The sequence below is a fragment of the Pinus tabuliformis genome, chromosome 3_1, assembly GCF_031772625.1.
Source record: "Pinus tabuliformis cultivar Carrire ecotype Pingquan chromosome 3_1, CPIR1, whole genome shotgun sequence".
NCBI lineage: Eukaryota > Viridiplantae > Streptophyta > Pinopsida > Pinales > Pinaceae > Pinus > Pinus tabuliformis.
In genome coordinates, this window is record NC_142301.1 from 17,910,259 (window position 1) to 17,929,543 (window position 19,285).

Here is a 19,285-nt window from a genome sequence, read left to right on the forward strand (position 1 = left end):
CACTCAGCACGGGGGCGCGACCACTCAGGCCGATTTGCCCAGGAACCTCCAAAATCGACCCAAACTCTCTCTCATTCACTCAATCGGTCGAGCATACTTCTCAGCATTTTGCAGGCAGGGCAGCAATCAGTTGTGTTCTTTTTCTCCACCTTGCTCAATAACATCATGTCAACCACTGAAACTAATGAGAAAGGTGATGACTGGTCTTCTTCTTCGGTGTCTGAGGTACAGAGGCCTCGGAAGGGTGGCAAAGGTGGTCATTATAAGAGAGAAGAGCCCACTTCTCTAGCAGAGTTACAGGCTTGCCCTTTGGCAGTGACTTTTTTCCGGTACATGTCATGTCTTGAGTTTTGTGAGAGGCTGGCCCAGATTCAGCACCACAGGGAGTTGGCCCGATTATTTTTTTTGCACCTTCATGACGGGCAGGTCACTCTTGCAGGGGTGAATTTTGTGTTCTCTCCTGAGGTGATTTCAGAGGCTACCGGGATACCCAATGTGGGTGAGGTGTGGCCAAAGCGCAAGATGCTGGACTATGTATATTTCGAGCCATATGTCAGGCCAGGATTCATGAGTCATTTGTCGGGGATCTTTCCTTTCAGGTTCCTCCGGGCGGAGTATGCTTCTATTATGCGGCTTATCATGCACTACTTCACATGCGAGGGGAGATTTTCTCGGGTCTTCTCTTATCACATTCGCTTGCTGATGCACTTCACCCGGGTGAGGATGATGAACATCCCGGTTTTCTTTTTCCATGATATTCAGAGGATGGTGTCAGTGTTCCAGAGGCGGTCTCCAGCTCAGCAGTATCGGAGTTTGTGCCATCACGGTCTTATCCAGCTTATTGTTGCCCATCAGTTGACTCAGCAGGGCATTGCATGGGCAGACTTCATTTCTCGGGATTTCTTCACAGAGCCACAGCCAGAGCCACAGCCCGAGCCACAGCCAGAGGTCATTTTTGAGGAGGGAGGTCCTTCACATCAGCCAGAGATCACTGTTCCGAGACACATGGCTTCCTCACCTCGCCTCACTTATCAGAAAGGCCCGAGGGCCTTGTTTGCAGCAGCTCGGCGAGTACTTTCTCCACAGCAGGTGGAAGGGGTCTCGCCATCATCATCAGCTACAGGTCAGCGAGTGTTATCTCCACATCAGGTGGAAGGGGCCTCGCATTCTTCATCAGCGGTACGAGAGGGCAAACAGCCCGTGACAGAGGAGGAGAGAGCCATTGACATGCCGGTTGACATCATTGATCTTGATGCTCGCTCCCCTACATCAGATTTGCACGAGATCATCCGACAGAGAGAGGCGGAAAACCGCTTGTTGCAGGAGAAGCTTGATATGGCCAAGTGGACAATAAATTACTTGGAGTAGCGCAACATGCAACTAGAAGAGGAAAAAGAGTTGGATGAACTATGGAGAATTCGTAGCAACCGAGACTTGAACCGTAGGAGGCCGGGTGACTTGTGGCCTAGGGACCGGGAATCAAGGCTCATCAGTTCAAATGTACACTTGCAGCAGCTGTTGGAGAAAGCCAACCGAGACAAAAGGTTGCTCAGACACATGAAGGATCATTATTGGGCAAGAATGCATGTTTGCAAAGCAAGGATGAAGATCTTTCAACGGCGGTTGAACGAGGCTCTTTCGAGGAAGAAGAAGGCCAACCCACTCCGTATCTTGGCTGAGGCATCACTCACTCACCATGATACTCATTAGTATCCTCCCAGCAGCAAACACAAGAAATTTTGAGGATTTTGAGGCATTTTTGGCATTTTTTGGCATTTTACAGGTTTTGGTCATTTGAGTGGTCTCACCCCCCGCGCGACCACTCATGGGGACAGCTCAGATTAAGGAAAAATCTACATATTTGGATTTTTCATGACACAATACACTTGGATATGGATGGGTTTCAAATTTTATGGAGATTTGGGCCTCCAAAAGCTCAAAATACATGCAAATTTTGACTTTCTGCCCCTTTTTTGAGTTGCAGAACGCTGCCTTGGGAAAAATGATTTTTTAGGGGTCAAATCAACTCCAAATTCAGAAATTCTACTTGGGTTGGAAAGTAGACTCCCAGACCTTTCCAACGAGATATCTTGCACCTGATTTGGACACCGGGAAGGCCTTCAACAAGAGCTGCAAAGGGGCGCGACCACTCAGGGAAAATTGCCAGATTTGACCATTTCGGCCAGCAAAACACTGTTTTTACTCTTGGATGACTTTTGGGCATGTAAATAAGAAACTTTGGTGTAATTTTCATGGCACATGGATGCATTTACTCTCCTTTGACACTTCTAGAACTTTCTTTGATGTAAATAGTGAAAATTTAATGCATGGATTAGTTTCCTAATTTTTAGAGGCAAGTTGTTTTGACTGCCTATTATCTAGTGCTTAGTTTAGAATTAGTTCAAACTGCTCCTAGGAAGCTGAGCTCGACCCCTAGAGGTGGGGAAAGGAGTTAGATGATCTATATTATGCCTTCTCTTACTCATTTTCATGGTTGGACTCTTGAGGGAGAAGCTCTATTGTATATTTTACTTGTATCTCTGCAATTTGAGGAAAAGGAAGGCCAGGGTTTTGCAGACATCGTTGTGGATTCTTGTGGATTATTGTGTTGATGGTGTGTTTCCTACTTGTCATTGTAAGTGTGTTTATGTGTTCCATCTCTTATTCTATTGCTGCTAATTAAACAAAAGAAGTGATAAAGTTTGAATTCATGCATGCCATGCTCAGCTTTCAATTTTGTTTAATATTTATGTTTTCCACTGTCTAAAGTCATTGTTTGCCCTCTTTAGCCCCCTCTCTTTCTTCCTTGATCATCCATCTCAGCTTAAGGCATCAGCACAAACTCCTTCCTTGCCCCAAAGACCCACCTGCAAAAACTGAGCTCAATCCCCACACCCTGAATTGCACTCCCTCCAATTGCCACCAAAAACCCCAAAAACTTTAAATCAACCCTCCTTATCAGTTTACTAGCCTAATATCTTTGATCCTAATTGGTCAGCTCACCCCATTGAGAAAATACCTTGAGTCTGACCGGAGAGAGCCTTCTCCTTCCTCGTAGGGCTAGCTACGAGGTGTAATGGTTTGATGTAGCCTTGAAGGTTTACCTTCCTCAGCCTAGGGTGAAATCTCAAGCGCTAACACTTGCATCAACTCCTCAAGTTCTAGACCCACAATTCAGACTTCAGTTCAGATTCCTGCAGGAAAACCTAGTCCAAGTACGGTTGTCACAAGTCAACCGCAATTTACTTATCAACCGTACCAGGGACAGTACCAATTCGGTCCTGCTGTCCAAAGCCCAGTTTAGCAGTATCAACCGTACCCTGGATATACTTATCAGCAACCTCAACAACCCCAGTATGGTCCGGTTAATCCTGGTTTTCCAGGAGGATATAACATTCTTCCAATTCCAATTTATCTGGGATATCCTCCTCCTAGGGTTGGTTTTATGACCCAGGGTTTTCAAGACCCTAACCATCAGTTACCGTTCATTCCAAATTTGGATTTTCCTGATTTGTCGCACCTTATGAATGATCCAATTAATTATCTTCCTTTTTGGCCGTCAATGCCGAATAAGTTTCCCAGTGATATCCCCAAGTTTGAAGGTAAATCAGCAGAGGATCCGTCAAACCATGTGATGACTTATCACCTCTGGTGTGCATCCAATTCCATTATAAATGATTCAATTCACTTACGTCTTTTTCAATGCACTATGATTAGTCTTGCGGCCAAGTGGTACATTGAGTTACCGCAAACCTCTTTCTATAATTTTAGTCAGTTAGCCACTTCATTCTTAACTCATTTTCAGTTGCCTGTCAGATATGAAAATGGCACGAAATTATTAACTTCATTAAAACAGTCAACATCCACATATATTTTTAGATCATATTCATGAATGGCGACGTCGACGACGTTCAGTGAAAGTTTTTATTCCGGATCAAATTTTAGTAAAATGGTTTGTTAAATCATTATTACCTAAAATCACTGAGGATGTAGCTAAGGCAAGAGTTGTTACTGAAGAGCAAGTAATTGCTCAAGCTCAGTACCTTGACCTCATTTATATGTAGTCGGGTACTTTACACGAGAAAATCCTCGACCTTCCGAAAAAAAATCAAATAACTGCAGCTCCTTCGGGATCTCATGCCGCTGATGGTATGATTGGTTCAGTTAACACCAAAAGTAAGAAGAAATCTTCAAATAATTCTTCTCCTATCATAACTTTACTAGATTCCCCGACAGGAGACTCTTCCGCTGAAATTCCTATCAATATTCATGTCGTAGAATCATCTACGTCCAAATCAAAATTCGGCGATAAAAAGAAGGGGAAGAAGAAAAATAAAAAAACTTTAAAATAGAAATCAGATAAAACTAAATCTACTGACGAGAAACGTAAACCTCAATATCCTTGTCTCATTTGTGACAAAGAGCATTTTACAAGAGACTGCCCTCATCACGCTGAGGTTGCAAAAATCGTCAAAGGTTCTCAAACGCTTGCTGTCTTGAAGGATCCTTTTCCTAGTTAAGATAGTAAGATGATCGATTCTTCCTCAAATGCCTTGGAAGAACCAATAATGATGATGTGCCATGTTAGGATTGCGACACGGTCGCAAGGTCATGGAAGTAACAGTCCTGTTGGTGGTAAGGAAGCAGAATATTCTAATTCAAACCCATCAACTTCAACTCTTGGTTCTGATTCGCTACAGATCGAGAAACCTAACCCAGACTTAGTAATCAAACTGCCTACTAAAGGTATACTTCGAAAGTCAGCTTTCAATCCGCATGCGAGAGCTGCTTAGAACTATAACATTGTTGAAGACTTAGCTATTTCCCCTTCAGCAATGTCGGCTTTGGAGGTGCTGCAATCATGCCCAGCACAACGTAAATTGCTATTGTCGGCTATAGGAGCTGTTGATATTCAGGACTCAAACCTTATAATCTTCGATTTAGAAAATAATACACCTTGCCTACCTCATCAAATGGCTTTCCAGATTCCAGTGTTAGTCAAAAACAGACCTTGCTTTAGGACTGTAATTGATGAGGGAGCTTCAACGTGTATTATGTCGATCCAGTGTTGGAGATTACTTGGTTCTCCTACACTCAATCAATCCTCGATGATTCTAAAGGCTTTTGATGGCCGTGGGTTCCATCCTTTTAGCATTCTATAGGATTTACCTATAGGGGTTGAAGGAAAAACTGTTAATCTAGATATGGAAGTGGTTGATGCCCCTCTAGATTACAACCTTCTCTTGGGTCATAGTTGGTCTCACGCTATGACTGTTGTTGTTTCATCGGTCTTTTGGCTTATAAAGTTTCCTCATAATGGAAATATCATAACTATATACCAACTAACTTACTTTTCATCCGACCCAACCTCTTCTGAAAGTATCCAGCATGTTGGTAAAACAACTATCCCTTACAAGGATGTTGGGGTAGGATTGATTAAAGATTCTGGTTTACTAGGAACTTTTACCTTTCCTCCTCCTAACGTATCGCCTTCTACTGCAACCATTCATATGATTTCATCAAACACCATTGTTTATGATGATCCTTGGATCATACCTTCCGAGTCTAAGGTGGATTCATTTGGTGATGCGATGCCTTTGAGTCCCTATGAAATTTTGTATTAGGTTGTACAGTCGTTTTCCGACCCTTCTTCAACCGAAATTGATCTAATGAATGTGGTCCATGGAGAATCACTTTCAATATCAAACTCATATTCAATAATTTTTTCCGAGCTTGTTCATACTGATGAGAAGATTTGTGAAATTTTGCCTGTTGATGATTTACCATGGGAAGATCTTCATCATCGATCTTCATTCTTACCTGAGATTGATCATTTTGAGAATGATTTTTCATCTATTTTTACTACTGATTATGTCAAAGAACCACATAATCCATTGCAACATCCTGATTCTGAATTGAATTTGGGAAATATTTCTTGAACGGTTCCTATTGACATTTCATTTAAACGTGGAATTGTTGAAAACATTCATATAGGTGCTTCCTATACAGAAAATGAACTTCAAACTTATAAGGCCCTATTTCAAGAATTCCACGACGTGTTTACCTGGTCATATGAAGAAATGTCAAGAATTGATCCAGCAATTGTTGTTCATGAAATCGAAACTTACCTGGATGCTAAACTTGTCCGGCAACGTTTGCGTTAGATACATCCGTGAAAAGCTGCTGCTATTAAAGCAGAAGTTGAGAAATTACTTAAAGCAGGTTTCATTTATCCAATTCCCTTAACGGATTGGGTATCAAATAGTGTTCCTGTTAACAAAAAGTAAGGAACAATAAGAATATGTATCGATTTTAGGGATATTAATCGAGCTTGTCCCAAAGACAATTATCCAACCCCCTATATCGATCAAATCATTGATGATTGTGCCGGTAGTGAAATATTCTCCTTTATGGATGGTTTTTCCGGTTACAAACAAATCAACATACTCCCTGCTGATCAACCAAAAACGGCTTTCATTTGTCCATGGGAGACATTTGCTTATTGCAAATTACCTTTTAGATTGAAGAACGCCAGTGGAACTTTTCAAAGAGCTATGTCTTACACATTTCATGACATCAAGCACATTGTGCAACCTTATCTTGACGATTTACCTGCCCATTCGTTACATAGAGTCGATCATCTCACTCATTTACAAGCAATCTTTATGAGATGTAGGCATTATCAAATTAGGTTGAATCCACACAAATGTGTTTTCTGTATAGAAACGGGTCGATTATTGGGGTTTCTTGTTTCAAAAGTCGGCATTCGTGTTGATCCCTCGAAGGTTGAAGCTATTGTCAAATTGCCTCCTCCTTCGACTCTTCACCAACTCCAAAGTTTGCAAGGGAAAGAAAATTTTTTACGTCGATTCATTCCTAACTACGCCGAGATAACAAAGGGTTTTACCAAGTTGTTGAAACAGAATACTCCATTCTTTTGGGATGAGATAGCTGAAAAATCTTTTGATGCACTTAAACACACGTCAACCCATGCACCGTTATTACATCCTCCCAACTACAACCAGGATTACTTCTTATACCTCGCCACCTCTCATTCCACCATCGGGATGGTGTTAGTTCAGGAAGATGAATTCAATAGTGAACATGTGATTTACTATCTTAGTCGGAATTTGAATCCGACTGAGCTTAAATATTCACATGTGGAGAAATTGGCCTTGGCAGCTATTCAAGCTGTCCAAAGATTTCGTTATTACATCTTACTACGCAAAACTACCGTAAATTCTGATTGTAACCCTATGATCTATATTTTGACCAAACAATTGCTAGGGGGAAAGTATTCCAAATGGATTGTTATCCTGCAGTAATTTGACTTGGAATTTGAAAAATCAAAGTCAAAGAAATCTTTGGTATTTGCGGAACTGATGTGTGACTTCCCGCATGTTGATACTGAAACTGTGGTGGAAGAGCCCATTGCAGAAGAATCCTTGTTTCTTATCAGTACTATTGATCCATGGTATGGAGATATCATAGTTTATCTCCAAACCCAATCTTTTTGGCCTAAAATTTCATGATCTCAGCGATGGAAAATATGATTCCAATCCCAACAATACAAATCCTTGGAGATACACTTTATCGTCATGGGGGTAGATTCTGTTTTCCGACGTTGTTTAACTCATGAATAACCTGAAAAGGTTCTAAATGACTGTCACTCTAGAGCATGTGGCAGTCATGTGTCTGGGTATGCCATAGCCCAAAAGATATTGCGCGCTGGTTATTTCTGGCCGTCTTTATTTAAAGATTGTATTTACGCAATCTGAAAATTCCACAATTGTCAAATTTTTGATCGAAAGATGCATGCTCCAACTGCTCCTCTCCACCCTATAATTGTCGTCGGTCCTTTTGCAAAGTGGGGTATCGACTTTATTACATGTAACCCTCACTCGGCCGGGGGGCATGCGTATATCATCCTTGCGGTAGATTATTTTACTAAGTGGGCCGAGGCGATGCCTACATTTTCGGCAGACGGCAAAACTACTGCAATTCTTGTTTTCAATCATATAATTACTAGATTCGGTGTTCCCCAAGCGATTATTATTGATCATGGGAGTCATTTCCGAAACATCATGATGACTGAACTAACAGATCAACTTGGCCTGCGTCACAATAGTTCTACTCCATATTACCCATAAGCTAATAGTTTGGTTGAAGCAATCAAAAAAGTTCTAGTCATTATGATTCGACGAATCATTGGTATTCATAGGTTGAATTGGCATAACATGTTATTTTCAACGCTTTGGGCGTATCGAACCTCAGTTAAAACATCAACTGGTTTCACTCCTTTTCAACTAGTTTATGGTTTGGAAGCTATGTTACCCATTGAATGCAAAATCCCGTCGTTGCAAATAGCCATAGAGTTACTCCCAGCCACTAAGAGGAGAAACGTTTGTTGTACTTACCTCAGCTAGATGAGAATCAACGTGATGCTGCATTAGCAATCGAAACTCATGCCAAACGAATTAAAGCTCAGTACGATCGAAATGTTACACCCCGTAATTTTTCGGAAGGAGACCTAGTCTTACTATACGATCAAGCAAATGATAAACTAGGGGCTGGAAAATTTGTACCGATGTGGCATGGTCCTTATGTTGTTAAGCGAAAGCTGGCGAAAGGGACCTATGAATTGGTAGATTTTGATGGTGTCTCTTTGGGTAAACCCAGAGATGGTATTTACCTGAAGAGATATTATGCTTAAATCTAGGTGTGGAGATTTTAGTTAGATTAGTTTCTTTCTAGCTGGTGTGTTTTAGATTAGAAAAGTTTGCTTAGTTTAGAGAGTGTTTTTATCATTATTCCTGCTTATCTTGATTTTACTCTTGATATGTAGATGTCGACGTCTCTTCAAACATACATTGGTTTCGCTGATGGTGCTTGTCGTAATACACAGAATATTTCTTCCGCAGCTTGGGTTATCTATTCACCCTCTGACGAGTTGGTATCTATGCATGGGGTAAGCCTTGGTCAAACAACGAACAACATTGTAGAGTATAGTGCAGTGATTAAGTTATTATCTGAATCCATCTCATTTGGGATTCGGAGTTTGACTGTTAGGTTAGATTCTGAACTCATTGTATTGCAACTTAATAGAGTTTATGCCATTAGAAATCCAGTGTTATTAAGATTATTTTTGGGAGTTCGTCTCTTGGAACGTGAATTTGACTACATTGAATATCAGCATATTCCAAGATATTTAAATACATTAGCATATGCAATTGCTTCTCGAATGTTAAATAGACATTTGCAATAATCAAACAGTAAATTTAAAAACATTCCATAACATGTTTTACAAGATAGCCAGTAATAGTGATATAACATAGCATAGAAGTGTGTCAAATATACATCGTCTTCGATCATAGGTTGAAAAAAACCTTATGATCAGCAAAAATGATAGTACAAAAAGAAAAAATGTCATATCAAGTCTACAAAAGTGATCATCCTATCACTGGTGATGATCACGATAAGAAACCACTGCTTGGGCCACCCTACAAAGGAACCTCCTAAAAGGTCCTAGGACCCCAATCACATAATGTTGTAACCTAAGGGGAATGTCATCTATGCTAGTCTCTGGAATATCTATTGTCAAACACTCTAGATGGTTCTCCAATTCGGTCAAGGTCTTTGTAGATTCGTCCCGTGGGGCCGGTACTACTGCAACTAGGTGTCTCCTCTCATAAGGCTGAAGAGTGGCTGGTCGCCGTGGACCCACATCTACATTTGAAACTTTTACTATCAGTTTTAGACGATTTAAAAACAAAAAAATTAAAACTTAGAAAATGTTGAGAATGATTTTACCTGAGTCATCCCATTGCTCTCCTAGTCGAAGAGTCATGTCTGGATCACCACGATAATCCATCCCAGCATAAGGAAAATCCTAAATAACAAAAAGTTGGTTCTCCAACCAACAAAAATACTTAGGAGGAAATCTAACAACCTCTTAACCCTCCTCAGGATGACGGGCAATTACGGCAACCCAACGCATCAGCTTGGGCTCTCGGGGAAGTCCAACTCCAACGGAAAGATGTTGTGGGACCAACATCGGGACCCTCTCTAGACCAAAGCTCACAACTAAGAAACCATATCCAATGTTTTTTAGTTGTCCGTTCTTTGCTCTAGTCAGTTGGCCTTTTACATTCGTCAACACAGCTTCGCACCAATTGAAGATGGTGCCTCGATAACATTCTACTGCCATTCGCATTTGCGATCTGGTAGCTACATGTAGTGTTGTGCTTCTGCAGAGTCTGGTGACAATAAATGCAATCACTTTGAGTTCAGGACGGGAGATAGTTTTGATATCAATCCCTTTGTCCTTTGTTTGGTCATTACATAACTCTAGTCGGAGACTATCGATAGACTGGCCACCTGGCCTAGTCCCGAATAGAGATAATCGTTCACCTTTCTTGGGAAAACCAGTCAAGAAGTAAATGTCCTCTAGCTCCATTTCTAGCCGGTGGCCACCAATAATGAAACACTGGTCCTGTATATTCCATCTTTTCACCAGCCACTGCAAAAAGTCTACTTGGGCCCTCATGCCAGGTATGGCCCAAAATTTAAATAGCCTGCATGCCCTCAATGCATCTATTGAGGGTTGATAATTGCAGCAAGGTCCACATCTTCGTGCTCCTGTTCCCACCAAAGGAGCATTGTGAATATCCTACATTGTAAAAAAGGCAGATTAGAACATTTTCGTTCAAAATTTTTGGGTGGAAATTCAAAAATTTGCAGTTTTAAAACCTATTTCACGGGGTCTGCACCCGCTTGTTAGGAACAGTGCATAGGTCCACACTCTACCCAAGCAGCAGGTGCAGGCCCCTGGCTCTTTCCTTTGTAGGAAAAAGTTGGGGTCCGCAGGTTTCGCATGTTGTGCCTGTGGACCCCTACGAGCGGTCTTTTAAACTAATTTTTCTCTAAAAAATCAAAATGAAAGCCTAAAAAAAAAATTCAAACAGTTGAAATGCAAGATTAAAGTGATGTGGATTACCTGGAGGTGACGGTTTTCGATTTCAACGGATGATTTTCCGCAATCTTCACAGGAAGTTTCTTACCCAAAAGCTCTCTTTTCTCACTCTGAAGTCAAACGGTAAAAATGAATTTACAAAAACCCTTTTTATAATATTTTTTGAATAAATGAATTTTTAATTTGTTTATTTTCACATTATAAAGGTAACTTTTTGATGCATTTTTATTTATTTTAAACAGGTATGAGTAATGTTTGAGTTTTTGTGCAGAATATCATAATTTTCAGGGAAAATTGATCATTTTCAACAAAAACACTGGAGTCCTTTTTAAGCTCTTTTCTGACTCATAAGATATGAAAAGATTTCCGAGTTTTTCTTTTTAAGCTCGTTAAAGTGGAATTAAAAATATGGTCCACTTACAGCTCTTTTCTGACCGTATAAACATGAAAAGATTGCTGGACTTTTGTTGTTTCAAGTTCGATATTGGTTATAAAACGACGTGTCATTGATCGCTTTTTTACTTTTTCGAATGAGAGACACTAATTATGAAAAGTACTCCTTGATCGTAATGGTCAAGCAGTTCTCTCAAGTATTATTTTATACTTTTTCGGGCTTGGGAGACACAAATTTATGAAAAAGGACAACCATGGAGTTTTCTTAAGTTTTTCTTCTGACTCCCTAAAATTGAAAAATGCCGAGTTTCTCCTATACTAGACTCATTAAAATTTAACAGTAAAGGACCTGTTCAATTACAAATAGGAATGAACCACTCCTTCTTAGGGTTCGAATTTTAAACTAAGTTGGACTCATTCGAAGAATGAGCTTATAACCAAGCAAATGTTATCCTCCTCAAGCTTGTCAAAAATAAAGAGGTACTTGCCAGAAATGGTGGGGGAAAAGAGAGAAAAATGAACCTGTTTGTTATACTTTGTGTCTTAGAAAAGCATTTAACCACTCTTGAACACGACACTTTTTGTTCACCTAGGTTGGGAAATCCTTTGCCTAATAGTTAATCAAACCATATTGAAAGTCTTCAGCCGGTTTCTAGGTATTAGCTTTGGGTCAATTGTCACCAAACCATCTGCAGTGTCGTTATGTGTTCAAGAGGTCAATTCAAATAAACCATTCATCTGCAAAATATATGTCATCCATCTTGACCATCCCTGAGTTAGTCCTTGCCAAATATATTTCTTCAAACTTGATCTATGATTTTGTGTTGTGGGCTTGCCTATGACGGATCGCTTTCTATCGACTTCAGGTCATTATCTAGAAAGATGATCTAGAAATTGTCAGTACCTTGGAATCTGCATGCCTCAATGGCAGGTTTCTCGCCTTCAATGACAGGTTGCATCATTGACCTTCGATCAAAGGATTCTATGACATGTTCGACATCAGCTCATCTATTCACATTTCATGGATTGTACTGAGTACTTTGAGAGCCATTGACATTACTGGTGGTTTCTCTCACACTTTTTAATAGTTTACATCATTGGCTGGTAATCAAGTGGTTTCTACCATGTTCGACTTCGACACATTCATTCACATGGATAGAATCGTACTAGTTCGGGAAGCATGAATCAATACCCTGGATCTAGTTTCCACCATCCAGGTTGCCAGGAATTTTGTTATTCATTATACAGTGGACTATTCATAAACAGATGGTTGCGTCCATATTGTGTCTACATATGTCTATACTTGTGATGCATTACAAGATCATTCCTATATCAGAGCAGTTTAGTTAGTTCTCTAGTCAGTTTTTGATCTGAGTATGGGAATGCCCACCTCAACGATGATATGATCACATATATATATTTTGTATTGAATGTTTTTACAGGTTCCAATCAGGCTGTCCACAGGATGATCCTTGAAATGATAAAGTACTTCACTCTTCTTAGATGACAAATGTTATCCTCATCTATTACAGACTTCACACTTTACGGGGCAATCTGTTGAACAAAATATTGTCACCATGACATTCTACAATTAGTGTGAGTCTATCACCACTCATACTTTCCTCCTTTGCTCTTCATGTCAAGCCTTGAAAAATAAGAGAAAGCCCTTAAAAATCTCTAAAACTCTAGTTCCACACTTTCTCTTAGCATTACCTGCGGTCCCGCACCCACTGGTCATGTTGATCCAGGTGGATATTGGTGGCCACCTGCTAATTCCACTTGGATCTCCTCTAGTGCTTCTTTCAGTTTTTTCAGTTTCCTTAATTATAGCAAAGTTTACTATTTTTAGCAGTTTTTCAGGTCCTAAACTTCCGGAGCTGTTTTGAGGCCCTAAACGACATTTTTTGGGAAATCTACCGCCAGCGATTTTTCTATCTAAAAATCGTCTTTTTTGTCGTAGTCCTTGGAGAGATCTTTCCAACAGGCTATCATGTGCATCAAATGGAGATAGTATGACCAATTCGCGACCCCGGGAAGTTGATGTACCAACTTACCCAAAAACGGGGCCCACAATTTGGCGTTTCATCTTCTAGGGTTAGGTTTTGGAATGTGAAGGGTTTTCCATTGTTTCTCAACAATAAATAGGCCTTCGAGCCTCATTGTAACACAGTTCAGAGGCATGTAGCCACACATCTCTTCTCAAAGATAAGCTACCATCGGCCTAGCTGGTTTATTTCCATTTCTGGTTGTAAGCATATTTTAGTATTTTCCATTAATGAAATGAAGTATTATTTCCGCTGCATCTTTGTGTATATGGTTATCTCAGTAATTTGTTGCGTTCCTATTTAAGTCTGGATCAGTGGTATCAGAGCTGTCTGCTTTTTTCTCTGTTTTTCTTTACATGTCCCCAACGAGGTTGGGATATAAGGAGTTAGGGCTTGAGCTGGTCGAACCTTTGCAAGACCAGCCTCGAAAATCCTGACAGCCTCCCATGGCGGATGAGAAGAAAGATGAGGGAGCAAGAGATCCTATCAAAATCTTGCTCGAAGAAGCCCTCGAGTGACAACGGAACGCGATGATGGACAACTTTGCCCAAATCCTTCAGCGGCTACCCAAAAGTGACGCATCGGCTTCCAGAAGCTACTCTGGAAACGCCACGCCCTTTAAGGTACAAGTTAATTTTGAAATCCCCATATTCGAGGGTCAGATAGATGTAGATGCTGTAGATAAATGGTTAAATCTGCTAGAGGGTTATTTTTATGTTCATGAATTTTCGAGTCGGGAAAATATTGTTTTTGCTCTTCTCAAAGCAGCCCCCCACGTCAAGGATTGGTGGGAAACCTACTGTGAGCGGAAGGATGAAACTACAGGCTCGCTATTTTCAGCTGCACCCACCTGGAATTCATTCCGAGATGCCATTAAGGAGAAATACTACCCTGTTGGAAGCTATGAGGATGAATACATAAAGTGGACCACGCTGCGGCAGGGAAGGGATCAAGATGTGCCAGAGTTCACCAATCTTTTCCATACCCTTCACACGAAGTTTGGTATCAAGGAATTGGAGCAGCATTTGATACTCAAATACCGTAGCTACCTACACAAGTACAACGAGGAAGAAATGGAATTCTTGAACATCTCATCGCTCGGCATAGCATACTGATATGCCGTCAAGATCGAGCAGAAGTTTAAACAAAAGAAGCGAGACTTTGGATCTGCGAATCCAAAGCAAGGGAAAGGTGCCCCTAAACCACAGAACAAGGGACAAAGCTAAGGCGGGGCAGCCCAAGACAACCCGCCAAAGCTACAAGCAAAGAACAGTGCTGCAAAGCCGAAAAAGGACACGGGAAAATGGTGTGAGTTCCATAAGAGCTCCACTCACAACACAAGTGAGTGTCGGGCCAAGCAGTCACTGGTGGCTGAACTAAAGGTTTTAGAATCAGATGCATGTTCTGACTCTAAGTCAGAACTCGACAAGGGGAATGAAAAGGGGAAGCAGATCATTGATGCGGATCCCAACACCACTATTGCTACTGCCAAGATCCAGAAAAATGAACCCGAAGATCCAGAGGAGGAGGAGCGTCTCTTCCACTCCCAGATGTGGGTAAGGGGCTCCCCGCTACAGTTCATTGTCAATAGCGGGAGCCAAAAGAACCTCATTTCGGCAGTGGTCGTGAAGCGGTTTGGCTTACCAACCATAGCACATCCACAACCGTACACCATCGGGTGGCTGCACCAAGGACGGGATCTTCGCGTGAGCCAATAATGTCGTCTTCCATACAACATCAAGCCCTTCATAGCTAAGGTATTGTGTGACATTGCTCTGCTTGAAGTTTGTGATGTATTATTAGGACAACCATACTTGTGGAAGCGACATGCTGTGTATGAATCAAGGCCCCGTGCTGTTATTATTACATTGGGAAATCAGTTGTACAGGATACCAGAGGTAGCACCGCCTGCTGCCATCTCTTTGATTACTGCAAAACAATGTAGTAAGCTCATTTCCAAAACTGGGAAATTTGTTTTCCTGATGATACGCACTTAAGGAAAGAAGAAGATGGTGGCCACAACCTCCAGACAGGGCCCCTTTGCACGACAACTACAGATGGACAAGGTCGTGGAGGAGTATGAGGACATCTTCACCTCCCCCGTAGGGGTTCCTCTACACTGTTAGGTTAAGTGCTCCATCGATCTGACCCCAGGTGCGCCGCTACCCAATGGACCAACTTATCGGCGCTCCATTCTGGAGAATGATGAAATCAAGAGGCAGATTCAGGAGCTTCTACCAAAAGGCCACATCCGTCTAAGTTCATCGCCTTGCGGGAGCCCAATTGTGTTGGTACAGAAGAAGGATGGGACTTGGAGACTCTGTATTGACTATCGGGCGATGAAAAAGATCACTGTCCATAATAGGTACCCGATCCCGTGGATTGATGAACTCCTTGACCAACTAAAGGGGGCAAAATATTTCAGCAAGATTGATCTGAAGTCAGGATATCACCAGGTACCAATCGAACCCTCTGATGTGTGGAAGACTACCTTCAAAGCCAAAGAGGGCCTTTTCGAATGGTTGGTTATGCCTTTCGGGTTGACGAATGCTCCTACAACCTTCATGAGGCTAATGGATGACATCTTGCGACCATTCACCAAATCATTTGTAGTGGTATACTTGGATGACATTCTGATCTTCAGCCACACTTGGGAAGAGCACCTCCACCACATCCGACAGGTTCTCCAAACACTGCGGCAACACAAGCTATGTGCCAATTTGGAGAAATGCGCTTTTAGCATGACCCAGGTTCAGTATCTGGGATACATTATTGATGAATAGGGGGTGCATGTGGATCCAACCAAGATCAAAGTCATTCAAGATTGGCCATCTCCAACCACTCTGACAGAGCTCCGCAGCTTTCTAGGTCTTGCCAACTTCTACTGCAGGTTCGTGTTGGGGTTTTCTCATATCATTTGGCCTTTGAGTCAAGTCACCAAGGGAGGAGCGAAGGAAAAATTCTTTTGGTATGAATCTCAACAGAAGGCATTCATAGAGTTGAAATATCGCCTTTGCACAGCACCAGTGCTCACTTTACCAGATTTACAACAACCATTTGAGGTCGAGACAGATGCCTCTGACTATGCTATTGGGGCAGTCCTTACTCAACACAAGCATCCAGTGGCATATCACAGTGAAACACTTTCAGACACAGTCCAGAAGTATCCCACTTATGATAAAGAGATGTATTCCATTGTGCAGGCCTGTCGACAATGGAAGCATTACATTTTGGGGAAGGAAACGGTCATCCACACAGACCACCGACCCCTGCAGTTCATACAGACCCAAGGGAAATTGCAGAATGATCGCCATCAGAAGTGGTCCACATACCTGAAATAGTTCCATTTGAATATGAAGTATAAGAAGGGCAGCACTAATAATGTTGCAGATTGCCTCAGTTGACCACCAATCATGGCGTTAACCACCATCCTCAACTCTTGTGGGCACGAGACTTCTGATTGGCCACTGCTCTACAAAAGCGACCCGGAATTCGGCCACACATACCAGAACCTCTTGGAGGGTCAGCATGTTCCATATTTTCACCTCCAGGACGGCCTGTTATGCCACTTGGGTCACCTTTGTGTTCCTTCAAGCGAGCATGCCAAGATGATTTGGGAAGCACACTATAGTCGGGTTGTTGGACATTTTTGGGTCGAAAAAACGGGGGCAGTATTACAGAAGTATTTCTATTGGCCGAATCTTCGACAGGATGTCAGGAAGTACATCAGGTCATGCACTTCCTGCGCCATTGCTAAACCGACCATCAAGAAGCAAGGCCTATATACCCTGCTGCCTACCCCTAGTCAGCCTTGGGAATCCATCTCCATGGATTACATGTCAGGCCTTCCTTCCACTAAGCATGGAAATGACTGTGCTTTTGTGGTCATCGACAGGTTCTCAAATATGGCCATTATGGCGGCCTGCAAGAAGAATATCACAGCAGAAGCCACTGCTAAACTCTTCTTTGAACGAGTGTGGGTACACTTTGGGATCCCACAGTCTATCATCTCAGATTGGGACAGCAAGTTCCTTGGTACATTTTGGTCCAGTCTCTGATCGATGCTGGACACCAAACTCACTAAGTCCACAGCCTTCCATCCTCAAACTAATGGCCAGACAGAGGTTGTCAACAGGATGATCATACACATTCTACGCATGTACAACTCAAAGCATCCACGCACATGGGATGAGAGCCTCCCCTATGTTCAGCATAACTACAACCGGGTTCTCCACAGCTCGACTGGCCATAGCCCTTTTCAAGTGGGCTTTGGATTCCAGCCACTATGTCCCATCGATGTGGCCATGCCATTTGCAGCTACTCATGTAGATTCTGCTCATGTCCAGTCCGAAACAGATAAGGCAAACAACTTCATTGATCACATCCAACATATTCCCTAGTAGGTCCATGACATTCTAGAGAAATCAAATGCTAAGTACAAGCAACGACATGATCAACATCGGGTGCCACACAAGTTTTAGGTGGGTGACAAATTCTGTTAGGGTCCCACCCTAACCCCCTTATTTATGTCATGGGATCACGTCATAGTCAAGAGTCAATAAAGCCCATATTAATATTTGTAAGTGGTTAACCCGCAATTAATGACGGGACCACAGTTAGTTGCAAATGGGCCGTAGTATTAGATAGATGGTATTAATAAAACCCACGGTATTGGCCCGTGGTATTGCATGTATGAGTCATATATAAACGATAGAGACTCCCTGCGAGGAGTATCGTGTCTTATTTTATAATCGAGCTCTGCTCTATTGGAGGTTGCCCCCTTGAAGAGGCAAGTGAACATTACTCTCTGAATAATAAAATCATTGCTATTATGTGTTCTGGGTATTTTTTCTTCGCATATTCTGTATTGGGTATCATTTTGCAGGTTAAGAGCATAACAAGTGGTATCAGAGCACTTTCCAGGGCCGGCGGGATCGCCAATTCTTAGCAAAAATTTTTTTTTGGCTAGAGACGTGTTCCGGCATCTTTAAACCACGAGATCTGTCATTGAGCGCATAAACCTGCGGATTTGGGGAGGCATGCACGCAGGAAATACAATAGGTGGTCACGTCTGTTGGACTCCCTTGTAACCCCTGTGGGTACCCCTTCGAGTAGTAGCGCATTAGACAGAACCGCGCACGGACTGTCTTCCACGTACCCTCTGGGTATATCGGAAGCCCCTAGGCTCCCTTGAAACCTCGCCATAGATAAACTGTTGGCCGTCTTGTGGCTACAGTACACCGAGAACAGCACTCGGAGAGATTACTCGCCCGTATGATAGGGTAGTCGGGTTGTACGGCTAAGGGTATGATCGATCCTCCTTAGTTAGAGCCCTGAAACATTGGGCCGAGTACTACTGCCAGACCCTTATGTATATTGCGATCTGTAGCACCTGACACTCCTCAAGACCATAGTTCCTTTTTCTATCGGGGGATCGCATATCATCTATTCCAGATCCGCTGGTGCAAAAGGGTGCAGAAGCAGCCGACATCAGTCCCGCAGTCTCGAGTTCGCAGATCAGTCATTCCGCTCTATTAGAGCCAGCAATCCGTAGCAGCACTCTGTTCCACCGCCCAGAGCTATCCGATCCGCCATTCAGATCTCTCAGATCCACCAGATCGGAGTTGTTGTGAAGGGTTCCTATACCGAGGTATAATTTTCGCAAGACTTTTGGCCGCATTGACATTTTGAGGATTTGGCGACTGCAGTATTGATCAGGAAGGAGTAAAACTCCGTTAGGAGTTTTCAAAAAAAAAAAAAAGGTCTGAGATCTTCCCGGGCGCTTATTGGTGATCTAGCCCATCAGAATGAGGACGACGAGCTGAGCATGGTGGTACCATTCAATTATTAGTGAAAATTTTTAGGCGGTCCCAAT